The 20928-nt window shown below is 27.4% G+C and overlaps 1 protein-coding gene across 1 annotated transcript in view; it reads right to left on the bottom strand.

The window, feature by feature from the left end:
• Positions 1-20928, bottom strand: part of LOC107161311 (uncharacterized) — a 45147-nt gene that overhangs the window by 17075 nt on the left and 7144 nt on the right. The window lies entirely within an intron of this gene.

The raw sequence follows: 20928 nt of genomic DNA on the forward strand, positions 1-20928 counted from the left end.
TTATAGGTTTAAGACATCCACAAATACTGTAAATTTTAATATTAATTTAATTCGTTTGACCTCTTCAAATTCGTAACATAACTCCGAAAACATAATATAGGATAGTCATGTCGTATGTATTATCGTCTATCAGTACTTCTCTGCGATAAATTTATTCACAGCTAAAATAATACACGATGTTAGTTAAACATCAAAATATACCTATTAATTGAATTTTTAAACTAGGACACTATCAATAACACGATGTGCAAATATTATTGAATTTATAATTACGTCTAAGATATAATTTACTAAAAAAAAGTTTTTTTAAACAAATGAAGTCTTCTGAAAAAAACTGTTGATCTAGATAATACAATAAGAATTCAAAGTAGACGTTTTTTAGAAATTGCAATTTATAGAATAAAGTTTTAATTTTGTATACAATTATATATTATATTTACCAAAAGCTATTAAAGGACGTACCACTAGCATTTGTTGTCTCCATCTTACAAGTGCGTATAACATAACAAATTTACGCCCAACAGATCAAGTGTAGATTCATTAATTTAAAAATTAGAGTGAATCTATCTCCTATGAAACTTGATTGTAAAAACATTATCTGTGTTTTTTTACAATAATTTAGTTTTTAATTGATTTATATGAACATTTTAACTGTATGATATATTACATAAGAAAAATTTACTAAAAAATGTAACTATTGTAAAAAATATGGTTAGCTTATTATGGTATGCTTAGCTAAAAAATGCCAGTGTAACGTCCCCTTAAAAATAATAATTAGTAGATAGGTCAAAGATCAACTAAAAAATCAGCTAATATTAAAATCATCTTGAGTTAATGAACAGTTATATAAATGAGTAGTTGTAATAAAATTGTATGTTAACATTGTCAACTGTTAAGAACATTAAAAAATAAACACCAAATATATAATGTATATAATCAATACACAAAAGTGTTACATAACATTTTTTTAACATTTCTACCACTCAGAAATGTATTCAATGATATTATAACAATAAAAAAATATAATTGTAAAACCATTACATTTAAAATTGTAATAAATCTTTAAAACTAAAGAAGTTATACATCACAAACAATTCATACAAATAACAATAATATTGCTTGAATTTAAAAAGAATTTCCCCGACCTATAAATTGTTGAAAATTCTTAGAAATTGTAAGATAATTATGAACATTTAAGTCCTAATTTAAGTGTTCTCAAAATTCCCGTTACTTTTCAAAACATCAAGAAATACAAAAAATGGGAGATTTTACAAAAAAAAACAGTTTTTTAACAAAATTGATTTTTTATGTGATAATTGAAAAAATAATAACCGTATACTGTAGAGACATAAAATTGTCATAAATATTTATATTTACTCTTTCTAGACACAATATTATTTTTTAAATATTTTAGTTATTAATATCTTTTCACTGATATTTGAAATTTTTTTTTATTTTCTATGAATATTAATAATAAATTTATGTTGTGTATCAACAACACAATTACTTAAATTGTATCATGAATTTAATATTTTTTAAGTATTGATGCCACGAACTTATTTAAATCAACTTATAATTTAAAAGCGATAGTAAATTATAAAATCTAATATTATATTTAAGATACATTTAATGTTTTTAACGAAAATTTGTTCAACATGCCATACTACTAACATAAATATAAATTATGATAATATATATAAAAATATTAACTATAAAATATATTTAAAATTAGAGGATGACACTCATCCGTCTCTACTCAGAATCATTGTTCGTATGCAATGAATTATCATTGAAATAACATTTAACATGTCATCTATTACGGTGACCTACTGAATAAAGAGCCACATATGTTCGAAACCTATAATACAGTGGAGTAACTATTACACTGGTTGTTTTTTATTGATAATTTCAAAAACTGTATTACTGCAGCATTATTTAATAGTAATAATTGTCTTTCACAATACAATTAATAAACACATAAAAGTTCATATGCTGATATTTATTCAATATCAAACTAGGATTTAAAAAAATTATTTATAGCTATAAAAAAATTACATCAAAATTGAGTTTAATTTTATTCTTAATGTTTTAAAAACCAAACAAATGTTAGTTAAAAGTAATTTATCTGTTTACAATTTATAATAATCATCAATTTAAATAATTCAATTTTCTATATCATAAAATTTAGTTTAATATAATAGGTACAACATAGAATGAAAGTTAAGTTATTTAAAAAAAGACATGTTAATCGGAAAAATTATTATCATAATATTTATTTTTACTTGTTGCAATCCTATGAGGGATGCATTATTTTTAAATCTGTAGCTTTTTTTTTTGAAGTAGATACGAATGTACCGGTTTTCTATAGTGCCATAAATTGGCCACACTTAAAAATCTCTCTTTAACACCATAGACAGGATTGGGGATTGGGGAAACATTTTTCAACAAAAATCTAAAAATATTTAGGTTACTATTCAAACATTACTTTTAACATAATGAAAGCCAATAAAACTAGTTTAATACAATTTTGCATACTTAACTAATGGCCTATAGAACTAAAGTTTATTTTATACTTTTTAAACTTTTAAATATTGCTAGTCATTTTCATTTTCATAATATGCTCAATTTTACTTTGAAAGTCAACATCTGATCACAGAATACAGCTGCAATTCGATGTAGGCCCCGGTGTAAATAATATAAAATTATTAAAAACAATTAAAATCATGTTTTAATATAAATAAAATATTTAAATCGTGAATATTATACAAAGTAAAACAAAAAGAAGTTAAAATAAAAAAGAAGTTCTGATAAAGGGTGAAGACCTGAAATTTTTAAATTTTAACCAATGTTCGATATACTTCAAAGTTGATGAGACCTGCCGGTATAACTTTAGTGGGTAAACTTCGTTGGAGGTAGCACTTGATATAATATGTTAACATACATTATTTAGGCATGTCGGTAATATAAGTTACGTTAAGCAATTTATTTTTTGTTCTTAAATTAATAAGATTATATTATCATTATTATTATTATTATTATCATATGAATAAATTACTTCCAGACTAGACAATAATTAGTCATGATCCTAATATTTTTTACGTTCAATGTGTCCCGTGCACATTGTGCTTTTTTGAGGGGGGGGGGGGGCGCTTAATCTCACATATGTTAGATATTTGGATGATCTACGTATGTACACGCGTTATTATTTCCGATTTGGTGGACACGAAATTTCATTAAAATCAGCGTAGCCAATGAATCGCCAACGACGGTATAACTGTAATTCTCGAATGCTGACTCATGTGCAGATCGGTGTAATTTTTTTGCGAAACATTCCTGCGGATGCAGTTGTGTAACGCAATATATAAATTATACGTGTTAATATATTTATAGCAATATCATATTATGTGCTTGTGTGCAGATTATACTATACGCACATGTAACATATTCGTCGTTTTATATTTTAATAATAAATATAGGAAATAATTTTAGTATTCATGTAATATTCTGATAAAATGTATAAAATCGAAAAATTGAATATTACCGCTTAACAACTAGGTACTTATCACTCAGAATTCTAGAGCTAGCACAACATTTTTGTATAGGTATATATCCAGTCAACAAATATTTATAAAATTTAAGCCGTCAATTAAGTAAAGAATGAATCTATTACAGCCAAGTCACCAATGTTTTATTAAAAAAATATAAAAGTTACAGATGCAATTTGTATACAGGTATATTCTATACAACTGCTCCATTATTTTGTTTTATATATACATATATATCGGTAAAATATATTCGTACCAAATATTGATTTTTAAGCCAAAACATATATATTTAATTTGATAGTGATGCAAAATTCTTTTCTAAAATTATTGATGTGTAAAATAAATCGATAATATTTTTTTGTGTATAAGCATTTCAAGTTTAAACGCCATGCAAATGTTGATCGATAGTAGAGATTTATATGATTATACATTGTTATACAACATTACAGGTTTACAAATTTCTGAAGATTTACAAAATCGAAATTCTGTTTTACCGTTACAACCATCGTAATTAATATTTTCACATCAATTCGTGTACAATTTTAATATTGTTAAATACTATCGTCATAATTATAATTTTCACAATATATATTGTTATATTATATTACTATGGGTATTGTTACCGAATGAAGGTGGACTTTAACAGTGACATATAATATATAAATTGCCTTTTTTTACACAAGCATGCAGAAACCATTGATGCTTTTCAATTTCTTTCAATTCGTTTGAATATTTCCGTTTTCCAAACATAGAAGACGTCACACTTAAAATCCGTTATAATCGCAAATACGTACGCCCGACATGTGTGCGAAAGATATAACCGAGTTATGACGGCAAATATAATAGTTTGTAAAGACGATTAACTCTCCATGACAATATTGAGAACGTTAACTGTGTGTGTGCGATTTAGATTCCCTATGAGAACGTGTTTACAGAATGATATCTATGGTTGCCAGTTGGTACAAATGGACCTGTGCTTTGGTTTAATCCCATCCAGATGGAAAAATCGATAAAAGTGCCATTAAAACATCAAAAAAGCTAACACATAATATCGTACGGAAACGGATATGCGTTACGGTGTCTGTATCGTGTATAAATACGCAAATCTATAAGAAATATTTTGATGTAAACCAATAGCTAGATCGTTATTAAAAGGACGCGATATCCGCATGTGTTGTCTCCGTCTTACAACTGCGTAACAAAGCAATTTTTATTTTTATGCACAGCTCTGTTGATTTAAAATGTAGAATGGATTGACCTGTGAATGTAAAGATGGTATTATTATCTAGGGTTTCACTTAAGCTTATCATTATATTTTAATTTTAAAGCGAGTTAAGAGTATTTTAAGATATACAAACAATTACAATTTTTAAATACTCATAACTCGCTTTAAAATAAAAATATAATAAAAAGTCTAGGTATACGAAGCCCTACATTATTATGTTACCTTTACATTTTATTAATTTTATTAAAGGTTAATTTACTCTAAATTGTAAACTAACAGAGATACTCATGTTCTACTGAGCGTAAAATTTTATATGTTACGCACTTGACATCACACGCGGGTATCACGTTCTCTTAATAATATTTTACGTAAAAAAAAAATGTTTATGATATGATACAATAATATTATAGTTGTCACTATAAGATATTTTTTCTTCTGAGTTTCACGACGCACCATAATTATTATTAATCTTCCATACCACCAACTACACCGTCCAAACGCAAATTTCCATAATTCATATTAGACCACTGCCAAATCGGCCATAGTATAATAATACACTTCATACTTAAATAAAAACGCCTCCCAGAGATTGTAAATTAAAATAACAATATCTTTAAGTCGGAATTAACCCGCGTATTCTAAGAAATAAGAATGAAATAAAATTTACATTTATGTATGTTTTGTATGCTATGTGGCATTGTTTATAACAGCATGGATAATTTTACATCAACAACTAACATTTTAATCCTCGTATGCCACTTTAGAACTGTCAAAACACGTGTTAGTGTAACATTACAGAGTCATAGAAAGTGCAATAGATTTACATAATGTTCAATTTTGTGATTTTACATTATTTCACATTCGCCGATATAATATATTAATATGTAGTATGTACCATGACGGTTTGAAAAAAAAAATCGCCATTATTATTATACCGCTTTTCACATAGGAAAATGTTAGTTCAACGGTAACCTAGTCGTACGGGATTAATTCGCTTAAACGTGATGCATACGAATAGCCTACCAAATCTACTTGGATAACCTACCTATACTCAGGTAGGAAGATTTTTTTACTCAAATTATTGCTTTCCATAATAATATGATATCCATATTATACATTAATGTAATTCGGTACATTTTAACGTATTGTCCATGCGTCGATTTTCACAATACCAACGTAAGTATGAATGAAAACTAAAATATAGGTAATTTTTTATTTATGTACTAATACATGTATCTATATACTTATTTAGGCTTATTAAAGTATTTTTGTCTACTTGACTAATGACTATTAAACATTTATGCAGTTGTTGCAAATAAATTAGAATAAAATTTTGAAAAATTTATTTTATATATATGACTTATCGTAAACAATTCGAGAAGACTTAAAAAAAAAAATTAAAGGCTAGAGGATAATGCACAGAGGATAACGAATCGTGGTGCAAACATTGCGATTACGTATAATAAGTTTTCGATGCAAATCAATATCCGATTTAAAGGTTTGAACAGACGTTTAATTTCAATCGTCATCGCGCTTACCTAAATTTACATACTATTATGTATGTATATGTATTATCTATAGCCTATACTTGATAAATACGTATATATATATTTTATATATATGAACATAATATACATATCATATTGGTAGCTAGTTATTATAAGTATTAATATATAACGTGCATATAGGTATAATGTGTAACCCGCCAACAATAGGGCTCAACTATACATGAAAAAAAATACAACATCGTAACTCGAGCCACATTATCGAATCTGTATCAATCAGCCGTAATTTTCCAGCGATAATATTTATCATAATTAATTATGAATATCGCACGAGATGAACAAGTAGATCGATCCTTGGCCATTACGTTTTAATTTTAAAAATGGTTCAAGTACATGGTGCTAATGCTTTCTTTGAAAAGTATTTAAAATGCGTATTTGAACACTTGATAAAAAAAAAAGCACTTGAGTAAAAATATAAAATGTACCTACTTAAAATTATTAAAAAAAAAAAATTATAAATACCTTACATTTTATTTGGAAAATCATTTAAAATACAACGTTCAACCTAATTTTTTTCATTTAATTTGAATACTTTTCTCAACTTATAGTCCATTTTATTCAATATTTATTATTATCGTTATTGCAGTTATCGAACTGTTATCGACACTATGGAGTCGTTACGTCGAGAATCACTGTAGCGAGACCGACGCAGCGTACAATATTATATAGGTACATTCGTTATACTATTATACCTTACGATAGATGTATATATAATACGCCGAAGTATCTATTCTATAGGTACTACACAGACGCAGACATTATGTTATTACTTATTCCGATGACGATCGTGATGTTTGGCATACTGACATATTAAAGAGACGACATTATAATAATATAATGGATTCCAATGAAACTCGTACGGGCCGGCACGTACCTAGGTACCTACAAAATATCTGAAGAGATACGAAAAGATTCAGATGATAATGATTATTACTGTATAGAATGATACCACAACTGGTTCTACGAATCGTACCATATATAATCTAGAGTGTTCGTCTTTGGTAAAAAATATATTATCATTTCTTATTTTTGGTATCTATACGATTTAAAAAAATATATAATTTAATTGGAGGTCCTTAATAGTATTGAAATGAAGATAAACATATTTTTTTTTACCAGCTGAGCTCGAAATAAATTGTCACTTTTTAGTTTTTAATATAATTAGTGACAATAACTGATTTATAGGATTTGTGTAATTATTTTAGAAAGCTAGTAGAGCATTTTACTTAGTAAACGGATGGGTGTGTACAGATGACACATCTTTTACTTATTTAAGTACTATAGGACGTATGTACACATTGTACACTGATAATGTGATACTCATTCTCTAGTATTTATTATTAAATATCGAATATCAGGGATTGCCAAAAATAAATAGGTACCCCAAAGTATACGAGTATGATGCGAAATAGGATATATAGAACTATCATAATTACCTATATCATTAAATTAATAAATTATATAGATCAAACTGTAGTAAGGAGTTAGTAATATCCCCCCCCCCCACCACGACGAACGTATTTATTTAATACATTTACCAAATATATATATTATATTAGTGTAGTAATAATATAACAGTAGGTACGCATTTAGTTTTCGTTTTAAATATTAGGCTAATTATTCAAGATCATCAAATTCTCGATAAACAAAATCATTCCACAACTACTTGTTCGAGCTTCAGATGTGGGTAGTACTATAGGTACTATCATCTTTAATAGCATATTTTGCATGATACATCGTTTTTCAATTTTTTGAATAGCTGGATATCAAATGACAAATTGTAATAATATTTTTAATCATAATGAATATCGGCATTATGTGCATTTTCACCTTTTTTTCTTTCCTGTTAGAACCGACACTAGAAGAGGATCTGTTTGCAAAATACTACTCCTCTACTGCCATTGTTTATTGATGAAGTGCAATTTCACCTAGAAGCTTTTGACTTTTAAGAGTTGATATCTTAGGATCATTGAAATTTGAAGTAGGTATACTTTCGTAAACCAAAATCGGTCGTTTTAATTTATCCATATTGACGCTTGAGAACATAATATCATGAAAGTAACAATTTGACAAATTAAAGCACTCTATGTAATAATACGTATTATCTTATCGCAGCTCACACAGTGATCCGTTTTAGATGGTGTTCAAGACATGTTCACTGTTCACTGGACAACTATAGTTATGCTCGCGAAAAAAAAAAATACGTAACACTCGTCGATGTCATCAGCAGACGACGATACGAATATTCCGATCGGTTTCGGACACACTAATATGTATTTCGTACAGTAATAGGCAATAGCAATGCGATCCTGATGACGACCGGCCGCAATCGCAATGAAGTTCGTCGCGTTATGATCACGCCGTGCAAACAATTATATTATAATATTATATAACATATTATTATTATCTGTATACCTATTGTATTATTACACGGAAGCGGAAGCAGCTGGTTACGACGGAACGCCCGAGCGTAAATCGGAAATTTAATAGACTCGTCAGTCGTTACAAGGCACTCGCGTATTTTCCCAGACCTAACTTTATGATAAGCGATGTCGTCTCATCTTTACTCCGTGTGCAGTCGAGTGGCGCGTGCAGTATTTATTTGTAATATATTTTAATATCTAGTACATACGCTGCAGGTAGTTGTTCTCAGCACGTCGGTTCCCCCTCCCGGGGTGAGGAAGGGGGGTCATCTATAGAAGTAGGCATATTATAATAATATGACATAATATAAATAATAATAAAAATACGCTAACGTACATCCTCGTATACTCTCGTCCCGATGGAGTCGTTTAATTGTTATTATTTTTTTCCCTGGCCTTACCTAAATAATATACGCACAACATTCATTATGCACATTTATCTAATTCACGAATATAATACCATAGATACTGTAAATTAATTTCGTGACTTTCAATTACAGAAGTACCTACTACCTACCTACTTACTTTCTACTCGATTAGAATTTAGAATCCACACGGTGGTTTCCCTTGTTGACCTCAACACGCGATATTATTGTGGAGTTTCACTTTGTTGGTAATTATTATTCATTGGACCGTTTAGCCTACATGCACAATGCAAATGAACGTTCATCCAGGTCAGTACAGTTCCGGCAGTGAATGTGTTTTAGGCGGTCGATGGTGACGACTACAACGGCTACGACGACTACGATTATTCTCCACCTCCACCGAACTGCTCGTCGTCTTCTTCCCCTCCAGATCATCATGTCTCGACGCGTTTCAAAGGAATTTAAATCATTTACGTCAGTCATTATTATATTTTATTACAATATAATACACATCAACATACGCGTATAATATAGGTGTGATGGCCTTAGACTTTTTTATATAGTTAACTATATTACAATTAGGTATTCGACGTATAACATATGAATATTTGACAGCAGATATCGGATTCGTAAAGATCGTTTTTACCTTCGAGATAATATTATGATTTCATAAAGATGAGCATAAAAACTATAATATATAATATAAGTGCATATAGAACAGCGTATCCATACCATGGTATGTCATATACTGATATAGGCAAATAATAATCAATTCATACAGGTTCTGTCCGTTATAGATATAATTATATACGATACAATATTGTGTTTGTCTACAAACGAGTTTTTTTATTCAAAAATGTTCTACCGTAATATCTATATAGGGGGCGATTGTAAACTCTCCCGATAGTAAACTCTCCAGGGTCTAGTAAAACTCATAAAATAAATTTAATTTACATTTAAGTTGCGTTTAAAAATAGTCAATGGCAGTCAATCATATATAATAACAATAATAATAATTATAACAGTATAAATAATTAATGTCTTTAGCTGCTATGAGCTATAATATTATAGTCAAAATACAATAAAAAATACAATTTCAAAAAATCTAATATACATATAAGTTTCTTTTAAAAATGGTCAATAATAATAATAATAATCATGACATAAATTACAAATACAAAATATACGTAAAAATGTTAAAATTATTGTATTTCATAATAAGAACATACAGATTTTAAAAAAGTTAGGAAATCTATTTATTTTTATTTTTTTAATGTTTTAACATTTAAAAATTTAAAACAACTCGGGAGAGTTTACATACTTCCTACAGGTAACTATAAAGTTAACCCGGGAGAGCTTACACATTTACTTTAGGTAAACATATTTTGACCCGGAAGAGTTTACACATTTACTTCAGGTAAACATAATATTAACCCGGGAGAGTTTACCATCGGGACAGTTAACAATTTTTAAAAATCGGGAGAGTTTACAACCGCCCCTATATAGGTACAATTCAATATTCACAGATGTCATTATTTTCCAATTAAAAAAAAAAATAATAATAAGGTGCATAAGTATTTTGAAAACTTTTTTAAGACGGTAAAGTGAGCTCATTTCATACACGTATTTACAACGCAAATTGTTTGCGATGCATATTTGTATATATTATATATATTATATGTGCCTGCATTTTTTTTTTTTTTTTTTAGTTATATTTTGAAGTTTAAATAGGTATTTTTAAAATGTCAACCATCAATGTTCTGTAAATATGACAGCTATAGGTATATAGGTTTCTCGATATTGTACCGTACAATATCGAGAAACCGGAAGCCTCGAAATTCTGGTTCAAGGGCTTCGGGACCAACGACCTAGACGTGTTTCGGCCTACGGTCTGTTCCGCGGCGGTGGATGAACCGCTGCCGTACCGTATGCAAACACGTATTATTATTATTATTTTATTTTTTATTTTTAACAACACCAAAACAATTATTATTATTAATTCGATTTCACATTTAACACGCTCGTAGTCTATAAAGCTATAATAGTAATAATTAATAATAATTTTGGTACCTACATTGTATGTGTATGCACGTGTTCAATACCCGCGAATGGATGATATACCTACCCTACGGAAATAATATTATCATGTGCTTTCAATCGTTTTAGTTTCCTTAAATTTAGATCAGCTTTTACTCGCCACCGATGAACCTATATATTATTATAATATAGGTCCATCAACAGTGTAGTTTTTTTTTGTTGGTTTTGATTGTATTTATTTATACGTCACACATTTCCGAGATTTACGAAATTTTTGACATCAACATTCAACGACACTACTATTACCGACACGTGACAACGATTTGTATTCAATTATATCGAATGTTGTACGAACATGTTTACCAAAATGTCTGTAATTTGAAACAGCTGGCGTTTTGAACAAAAATGTATTCAATTATTATTATAGGTAAAGACCCAAAAAACTTTAATTATCATAGTCTAAATGCATAGTAAATATAATTTCTCAATTGCGGATGTTCTACTATTTGGGAAAAAATAATTGGCCATTTTTAACAATAGAAGGTAATATAAATTGTTTCCAAACCAATTCACGGTCTTACTATTATGAAATAAAACAAATAATTGGATTTAATACGATACTTGCAATGTTTACATTGCAATAGTGAACATAGATATTTTAATTTTTAATTTAATAAATCATTATTTATTAGAAATTTAATTTTTAAACAAATTTCTAAGTACTGCAGTAATTACCTACTACATTTCCTTTAATACCTGCGCAGTAAATCGTAGTGTTCGTGTTCAATGTGAAGCGTTCCTAAACGTACCTATTTTAAATAATTGTATACATATTTGTATTTATAAATAATTTCTAAAAATAGGTATTTATAGACCTATAGAAAAAAGGACTTCATTCCGGTAAAGCACGATTGAGCATAAAACGATTGAGCATATACCTTTTTAGCAACACGATTGAGCATAGAATATTTTATGCGATGTTGCCACATTCATGTTGCCAAAATTTTGTAATTTATTATTTTGACGTATTATTATTAAACACGATTATTATGATATCAGATGCGAGCAATGAGCCGAGTCCAACTTTATCGACAATATTATCGATTAATAAATTAGGTCCGGAGCAATAAATTTCTACGGCGTTTTAAACATTTATAGTATTGGGGAAAATATAAGATAATTAAGATACGATTCCAAAATTATTATAGAAATAATATCAGTGTTATTATTATTATAATTATTTGAATAAATATTTTTAAATTTAAATTATTTATTTTTTTACTTTTTTTAAATTGAAAATGGCAACGTTGCAGAGTTTTTTATGCTCAATCGTGTAAGTTTTCTTTTGTATTTTAATTTCCTTTGGTACGCCGACAATTTTGCTCAATCGTGTCGCAAAAAAGGTGTTTTATGCTCAATCGTGTTTCAGCCCTTCATTCGTACTACATTATTAAAATTACTTTTATTTACCTACTTGTACTTCATCCAAGTTTTTATTAATTTATGTTAGATTCCCACGGTAAAAATATATCACACATTTTTCACTCTCTCGTAAGTTTTTACCACAGAATATTGTATTGTCTTATGCTTTTACGCAAGCATGGAATATTTACGATTTTTTTTAAATATCATACAACAACATTAATGTAGTGAGAAAATATATTTTTTTATATTCAGATGTTTAATAACATATTTTGAATTCAAAATTTGTTTCAACTATTGTTTAACGATGTACGTTTAATTTGTGTATGGTAAAATATTAAACATATATATAAATAAAAAAACAATTCCAATATTTTCACTAGGTTCTAAAAATGCATAAACAACTAGGTAAGTAGTTAATATATATGTGAACAGAAATTATTATAGTAGTTAGTACCTATACCGGCTCTAGGTACCTATTATATTTACCAAATAACATTTAGCCGGAGTGCCTATACTGAAATTCAATATATTATGATCATTTATTTCACACTTAAATAATATAATAATTATTAAAGTTTATTGTATTTGGTTATAAAGAGTACTTTATTATACGTTTGTGTAGTTACGCATTAAGTATCAAATATTATTAAACAATAAAGCAGCATGTGATCATGTTTGATGTGATCCATACTGTGCAAGGACGTTTTTCAATTAGTTCACAAAGTAAAGCATGAAACAAAAGTGCACATCGTTAAAATATTGTTTGTTTTTAAAGATTTTTAACTTAGATATAAAAAAAAATAAGTTTTTAAGTGCCAGTTATACTATTCAAATTAAAAACAAATAAACGTTTTTGTTAAAATTGTAAATCGAAGCCCATCTAGTTGAATTGCGAATTTTAGATAAAATTAAACCAACCTACATTTATTATCATCTACACAAAGAAAAATAAGATTACCAATATTCTAAAAAAGGAATGATCATCGGTAAATAAATTAAATCTCTTTTAAGTAAATTAGTAAATTGAAATTGTGTCGTGGTTTTTAATTATTATTCTTTTTCTTTTCCACTTATTATTTTACAATAGTGAATACACGTGGAGTAAAAAAAAAATGTCACGGAATACCAATCAGTGTCAAAAATTACTGGTCAGTAAGTATATCACAAAATGGTTGTTAGTCAATATAAAACAAAGATACGCCTATTATAAGTATGTAGTAAATTGAATAATATGATTGACTAACAATTTTGATAATTTATCAAAAAGTATAACACATTGACCTCAAAACGTAACAATCGTTAAGTCATTAAAGTTGCATAAGCTTAATAGCTTATGTCTTATAGGTATTACCATAATACATTAGAATTCAAAAAATGTGTTTATAATTTGTTTATTTATTGACCATTACCTATGTGTAAAATTATCATATGACAAATACGAATTTAATAACCTTTTAGTATTTTTATACTGTTAACTATTATTTGAAAACATCATTAAATGATTTATAGTAATAGTTATTGTAAGTTTTTTGTTTTTAGATAAAAAATTCAAATAATATATACAAAACTTCTAAAATTGATTACAATCTTATGATACTTAAGAAACAACAATTAGTTTACAATATAACTAAATAATTAAATATTAAATTTGAATAATTTTTGCAAGTTTCTCAATTTTTCTAATTTAAACATTTTATTACGTTTTATTGGAATTTCAATCCTGAAGGCTATCGATCAGTTGGTGTTTGAATACTTGATATGAAATTCAAATTCGGCAGTACCTATATAGTAACCTAAGTTTAAAAAATATATACTAATCGATATCCCCAGCTGGATGCAATACGAGAGTTAGCAGGGGTTACATTTTTGGTCGATTGGTATGAAATCACATTTAAATCAAAAAATGAATAAACGCTCTTAAAGTCAAAAACTAAAAATATTATCTGTAGGTCGAATCACCAAGATATGTTTGTATAACTAAGCCTCATTTAAGTGTCTATTTATATTTTACCTACTCTATTCTTCTTCACTGGAATTTTAAACTTATTTTATTCGGTTAGCTAAAGTTATATTAAAACCTATAATCATATCTATATTGTAAATTTTTAAACGCATAATTTTAACACAATGTTTTATATGAATTATTTTAAATATATAATTATTATTCTTTAAAAAAATATTGATTTGATATGATTTGATTAAACGCACAATTTAGTTCAATGGCACTTTGAGAAATTTTAGTCTTCTGCAATTTGTATAGTGTATAGCAAAGATGAGTGGATGACACATATGCCAATGTGAATAATAGAAATACGTATTTCTTTTTGTACTGTACTGATTTCATTTCAAACCATTCTATATTTCATTGTACACAGAAAAGGGAAAATCTTTCTCATATGTGACAAATTTGATTAGATACTTTCAAATTCGGGGCTATTGATGACATCACATAAAAATTAGGAACTCTAAAACTACGTTGAAATATATTAATATTAATTTTAATTTTTTATTATTTTTATAATATACATTATACACGATTATGTATAATTTCAGTTTTATCCGTGGTTTATTAATATTAATTATTAAGCCTAACATGATCCATTTTCAGTACTACTGAGTCTTAATAACCATTTTAACAATTTGATTAATGATTATACAAAAAAATTATCTTATCTTTTTTTAACAAAAAAATATTGGACAAAAATTGCGTCCTATATTGTGGATCCTTTAAACAAGAAAAATATCTACATGAAAAAAAACAATTTAATTTATTTAATGAAATAAAGTTCATAAAAACATTAATAATATAGATAGGTATATTTTATCAAAGCAATTTTTTTTTTAAATTAAAATAAGTGTGTCATTGAGGGGTTATAATCCTACATAATATTATTTTACCCTTTCCCACCAGTATCCCTTAAATAATTAAACTCAAATTATAATAATATAATACCTACAAACTATTTGTTTTGTTGTATAAAGAAGTCGTGAATCACGATTCATGACGACCATATGGCATAATATACATCGACTATTTTCTACGACAAACTATAAGTAAAGAAAATTCATATGACTTAATCTATGGTCATTCCAAGACTAGAGTACTAACATAATATTGTATAATATCATTAAATTAATTAGGGAAAGATTTAATTTTAATTTTATGAGCACTTATTATCTTAAGGTAGATGTGTGTAAAAGTACTTTTTCGTTGGATCGTATCACAAAGAGATAGGTAGATGCAAATTCATCGATTGAAAAAATTTCTGGTTGAGTACTTTTGAAAAAAAAAACTGTATACAAATATTTCAGTTCAAATATCAGAATCTGATCATACCACAGTGTCACTTGAGTTTTAAATGTATCAAGAACGATTTTCTGTAATTTTGTATGAATCCGTATATTTAAAAAAAAAAAAAACACTTAATATGTTGTTTAAATACTATAATGAGTAATGAAAAATGATTAATCGCAAAGCTACATTATCAAATTGTTATATATAAAAAAAAATAATATTATTATTGTAATATTAAATTAAATTAGCTAGGTGTGCAAAAAGTATAATATATTACACATAGATATATATATTTGTATATTTTATGTATACTAAAATGATAATCTTAAACATGGGTGGATATTTGATTAAATTATTTAAAGTAAAATGGCCTGCACTCCGATGATAGCTATATTTACATGCTCAAACGATGAATATACAATTTCGTGGACACTTAATTACTAGAAGCCACTACGCCAATCCCATGCCAATGAGTTTTAGTTGATGAGTAATAGTAAGATATCGATATGGCATTAATATATTATCTACGCTTATTTTCAAATACATTTATTTGATGCATCCCATCAAGTTTTTTACTACATATAAGTATAATCCACGATATAAAGTAATAATAACCTTAAAAATCAACTGATCTATAAACAATACATTAATCGCATTATTTAAGGCAGACAGAATGCAACCACTCTGCTATACCACCATACCAAAGAATGCGTAAAATTCATTTTACTTTTATTTTCACTCAAAACCACCTTAAAATTTCAAATTGAATGTTAATTGAAATTTTTTTCCAGGCACCGAAGATTGCTAATTTTAACGATATCGCTTAAATTTTAAATTGACATCAAGGTACATAGTGTTTTTAATTCGATAAGTTTATCAAATTCAAAATTTATATTCAAAAGTATAAGAAGAACTGGTTTGACGTTAAAAAAAAAATAATAACTGTGCAAAATAAAGTAAGATTGTCATTATACTGACTAGGTACCTATACCTATACATAAATTATATATCACTTATTATAAATTTAGGTAACCTTCTATAGCTAACTGTAATCATTTTTGCAGTGAATATAGCAACGTAATGATAATTTGATGCCTTATGAGTTATGATATTAATTTGATATTATTATAGCTTTGTGAGTAAAATGATGTTAGTCGAATATGAGTGGTTTTATTATTATTTTTTTTTCATGACTATATAACCTCTAGGTGAGTACTCGAACACACATATTTCCCATATTGTGTATGATTATCATCAAGTTAACGCCATATTAACTGAAGAGAAAATAGAAAGGTAACATCACAATCATAAAATCATAAATGTTTCCGGCCATCGAAGAACGCGTAACCTACTTCTAAACGTACAATGATACATTATACATAAATAAAAAATAAAAATAATCAATATTCCATTATGTTTTCAATCTTGAAAACACACAGAAATACGAATAATAGGGAAATTAGTAATTTTATTTTGATTAATCGAACGGGTTTTCGAGAATTAACCGTAACCGATTGACAACGAGTAAACACATTTCGAGGCGTATATGTGCATTATGTATAAGTATCTATATAAAATACTATGTATACAACGATGAACATTATAATAATGTTCACATGGAATGAAAACCGTGAAAGTAAAACATAATATAATAGGTATAATATCAAATGCATATACTATTCATAGTTCATATTTTATTTTTTCTTCTCGAAAATTCGAACGTATTGGTCGACACCGACAAATGCGCACATGTCTGTGGTTAATCTAATATATATATATGCGTATAATAAATTTAATAATATTCCATGTATATATTATTGTTGTTATGTAGGTATCATAGATATGGTGTTTTCAAATGAGCGAAAGTGAAACAGATCAAGAATAAAAAAAAATAAAATAAAAAGAAATAACGATCATTTGTATAAACCGCATTAAAACATTGTGATTTTAACTAGATAGTTCGTAATAATGTTTTTATCTTTTTGACGGTTTCGTTTTCAATAGATATGAAATTATTCACATTGTACATAGGTATTATATTATTATACCGACTTGACTGATGATAACATGGTGTATGCATTTTTTCGTTATTGTTATTATAAACCCAACTCGGTATTTTTTTTTCGCTTTTTTTCCCGAGTGCTGCCAGCAGACAGCGACACAATAATATAATATGTGACTAAGTAAATTATATCAACGACGACGACGAGATAATAATAATAATAATTAGACACAACGGTTTTGATGGAATTGGAAAGACAATAACGATCAATTTATCACGGTGCGTTACTCGCTTTTACTTTACCCGCGTACGATTTCCAACATTCACAATAATTAAAAAAAAAAAAAAATTCCGACATTATATTATATTATTAATAGAGATTTCCGTTAAATGTGTGACGTGTATTTGTATGTGTGTATTCACGCGTTTACGTAGATTTGCGTCGTACGATTTCATGAAATAAAAATAAAGTATACTATTTTTTATAGATATAGGTTTTATAGATACTTGCATGTACGCATCAATAGACAGCTGACCAATTTCTATTTAAGAAAAAATATACTAATTTGAAAAAATAAAGAATTCAAGTACTTTAACTCATTAAAAAAAAAAAAAATGTGTATATACATTTGCTTTAATATTAACTATAAACAAACTTACTGTAGTAAATATCTGGTATGTACAAGAGAGTGGCATCCTATATTAGCGTTTCAATAGAATAATTATCAATTAGCTATAGTTTTATAAATTATAACCATCGAAAAATTACTGTACTTAAAATCGAATTTCATAGTTTTGAATATTATCTAATCTTAGACTAAGACTTGGATTTGAGTTTTTATACCACTATTTTTTTAATACATTTTGAGCTTTCACAATGATTACTATACATTTTTTATTTACAAATACTGACACATCTTTATTTTTATAGTTTATATTTTGATATTGCTTATTTTAGAATGAATTTTGCTTTGTATTATTTATTCGTTCAAAGCTCTCATTAATATCGAACAATAAAAATACAATTTTTGCACAGTAATAATATTATTTATACAAAGGTATTATAATTTAAAATAATAACTAATAAGCGTTTTCTCTTTATTCAATAAAGTAATTATTTATTATATCTTATGTAGTTATGTCTACATGATTTATACACAAGTTCTTATTCAAACATATCATTCTTAAGTAGTTAAGCTAATTAGCAATTGCTTTCAAATACAAGATCGATTATCATATTTCATATTTTGTTGCATTTTTAATATGATTAAATTGAACTAAAAAGAACAATCATATTTGTAAAATAATAACTACTATAAAACGATCAATACGTGAATTCATATATTACTACAATGCAATTTAATATTCGTTATATGAATATAATATGATTAAGATCTATCACAATGGATTCGTGCAAATAAAAGTAGACATCATAATATTCGATGACTATGTACAAAATATAGCACATACGCAGGTAATACAATTTTGAAACAAATCAATTGTTAACCCTACTTCGTAAAGTAGATGAGGACCAATCACAAATTTAATTTTTTAATTTTTCAATAATTTTAATTATTGTCATGCCTATCGTTCACACCGTCGGGAGGAACACATTGTTCACACTGTTCGCTGTTGTACCTATGTAAACAAAGCATTTAAATTGTTCACTATTTACTCTTTGCAAATCAAACATTGACAAGTCGGTAAAGACTAAAAGACTTATAACTATTAATTATTATGATATTTGCTGGAAGTCGGTTAAGATATACAATAGGTGTACGAATCTGAACATTTTCGTTCGTTAAATTTTAATAGTAGGTATGTCTACCTGCCATTTACTACTAAGCGTAGGCTATCTCTAGTATTACACTTTATTTAACCAACAATTGGTACCTACTACCTACGTCCTACAACAATAATTGAAAAATATTGTGACCATAATATTTTGCTTGGAAGAAACAAAAATACACTTAAGCTCCGACATATTGTTAATTAATATAACTGATACGCTTTACAATTAACAAAATAATGTAATTGTTTTCAAATACCTAATGTGCGTGAACGAAATATTGTTTATGTGATCTGCATTTGTTTACTCTGCCTCCAGTGTGGCGGTGTGTACAATGTTTATCACTATTATTAATATAGTTTTGGTTGATTTGTTTACGGCTTTAATTTCTCTTTTATACCCAGAACGTTCAGTATTGCAACCTGCAGTAGTGCAGTTCTATTTGTTTTCCCCAGATTTTATAAAAAATAATGTACTGTACCTATTAGATGAACCGACAATGTATAATATTATTATAAGTATATCCATTTTCACTCGTGTTATAATATCATTAATCGCACTGCATCCATTATTGTTATGCACCACAACACTTGAAAAGTATTATATTATAGATATATACACAAAACATGCTCTACACACTGACACACTGCTACAATGCCATCACATACAGATACAGTCAATCATTTTTATACCGGTTTGTCCGGCATATTATGTATCTCGTGCTCACAGTAATTAATCATAATAATAGCTAATGCTAGTTTTACTCCGTTAGAATATCAAAATATATCTACTAACAGAAACCCACATGCACGTTTATAAAATCATAATTGCAGCTTGAGTGTTTTTTTTCGACGAATTGTCGAAAGTCCAGTCAACTCGACTGTCACCCGTTTATCTGTATATGATAGCAATATAATAATATATAAGCAACTAAGCAAGTAACATACTAACATAATATTCGAAAAAAAATTCCAAATCGTTCTATACACAAACATGATTATTACGAATCGGTATTTTTTCTCGTTGAGATAATATAGGTACTAGTATATTATCTACCTACAATATTACAATGTATATAAAATATTTTACCTAATTTCAAATAACTCGATCACTGTGACAACCATGGACAATCATGCCTCTTATAAATAGGTGTTTATGCGTTATGTACATTATATATAGTCATTAAGGTATCTTATTAGTACCTAGTACCTACCTATATTTAATACCTATTGTGTATCTCAGAAGTTCTCAAAGTGT

This window comes from Diuraphis noxia, unplaced genomic scaffold, assembly GCF_037042655.1.
Source record: "Diuraphis noxia isolate RWA-SAM2 unplaced genomic scaffold, SU_Dnox_SAM2 contig0001, whole genome shotgun sequence".
Lineage (NCBI taxonomy): Eukaryota > Metazoa > Arthropoda > Insecta > Hemiptera > Aphididae > Diuraphis > Diuraphis noxia.